Source organism: Rhagoletis zephyria, unplaced genomic scaffold (assembly GCF_001687245.7).
Source record: "Rhagoletis zephyria isolate East Lansing unplaced genomic scaffold, Rhagoletis_zephyria_1.1 Rzeph_scaffold_00545, whole genome shotgun sequence".
Lineage (NCBI taxonomy): Eukaryota > Metazoa > Arthropoda > Insecta > Diptera > Tephritidae > Rhagoletis > Rhagoletis zephyria.
The window spans coordinates 83010-84403 of NW_016157629.1; the positions used below are offsets into that span (position 1 = coordinate 83010).

At 40.4% G+C, this 1394-nt stretch overlaps 1 pseudogene; it reads right to left on the reverse strand.

The window, feature by feature from the left end:
• Positions 1-986, reverse strand: part of LOC108360243 (putative nuclease HARBI1) — a 3366-nt pseudogene extending 2380 nt beyond the window's left edge.
• Positions 987-1394: the final 408 nt, after the last annotated feature.

A 1394-nucleotide genomic window follows, 5' to 3' on the forward strand; every position in this document is an offset into this window, starting at 1 on the left:
GAACGGTCAACTAAATCTAGCGTGAAATAATTTCTGTCGTGTTGTAACATTAAAAAGTTGTGCAGTACAATTGTGGCCAAAACGATTTTGTCTACGTTCTTCGGACAAGCATGTATGTTGGTGTGTAAAATCCTCCAACGATTAGCCAAAATCCCAAAACAATTTTCAATGTGGACGCGAGCTTTCGACAACGTTGCATTAAACTTGTCCTTATCTGCTGGTAAACTGTGGCCCGGAAATGGTCGCATCAGATTACTTTTTAGCGGAAATGCGCTATCACCAACGAAATAGTATGGAAAACGTTCCGCTGTACCAGGCAAATTAGCGTCACTAGGAACATCAATGGTTCCATTTAATATTTGTTTTCCAAAAGCACTCCTAGCTAGAACACCACCGTCACTTTGACTACCTAGGGCCCCAACGTCCACGTAGGTAAACACGTAGTTTGCATCGCATGCTGCCAACAAAACTAAGCTGTAGGTTTTTTTATAATTGTAATATAACGAACCACTATTTCGCGGGCGGGTTATGTTGACATGCTTTCCGTCAATTGCTCCTAAGCAGTTTGGCATTCCGGTCTTGACGTAAAACTTTTGCGCGATGATTTCAAACTCTGCTGGTGAAGGAGGTGAAACGTATATCGCATGCAGCTCGTCCCAAATAGCATCGCACGTTTCGTAAATAATTTTGCTGTCGACAAACCTAACTTGAATGCCCAGGCTAGAATTTGACAATTGCATCCTTGAGCCAAGTGACTGCAATTATTCAAAGAAGAAGGATTTTATTAGTAACGTAATATGCGTGTCTTTAAGATTATTTATTTACTTACAAGAATGTTACGGCCAATCGTGTTTCGGGGTCTATGGCATGCCTATTGGAGAACCGTTGCAACCTTTCTTTTACCAACGACAACAACAAATCGAAATTAGCAAGGCTCATTCTGGTTGATTTATAGAAATGCTCCTCATCTTTGGATTTAAGTTGTTGGACGCATGTCAAATAGAAACCCTCCTTCTCCCGAGTCAAATTTACTGGGCGTACCCACCACCTCCTCTTGCTTACTTTATGAAAACGCTCGTACGCTTTGTAAACCAATTGGACGATGCGCGTCATTTTGGTTACTGAAGCCACAAAATTTACTAACTGGGCTGAATGGCTCATTTTTAAATATTTTAACGAAAATTTTTAAATATTTAAACACAAATTCGCAACACAAGGTTTCCCAAGTTTCTGTAATAAAAAATAAATGTCAAATAACAGCTGATGTCGCTGCTGCGTTCTAAAAAACCACGGCGCCGTCGACAAAGCGTTTAGATAATGTAGATAAATCCTTAATGTCGTGTCGTGTGGTGGCGTCGTTTTCGATGTGTTCAGAGCAATACGCTTTATTTCTA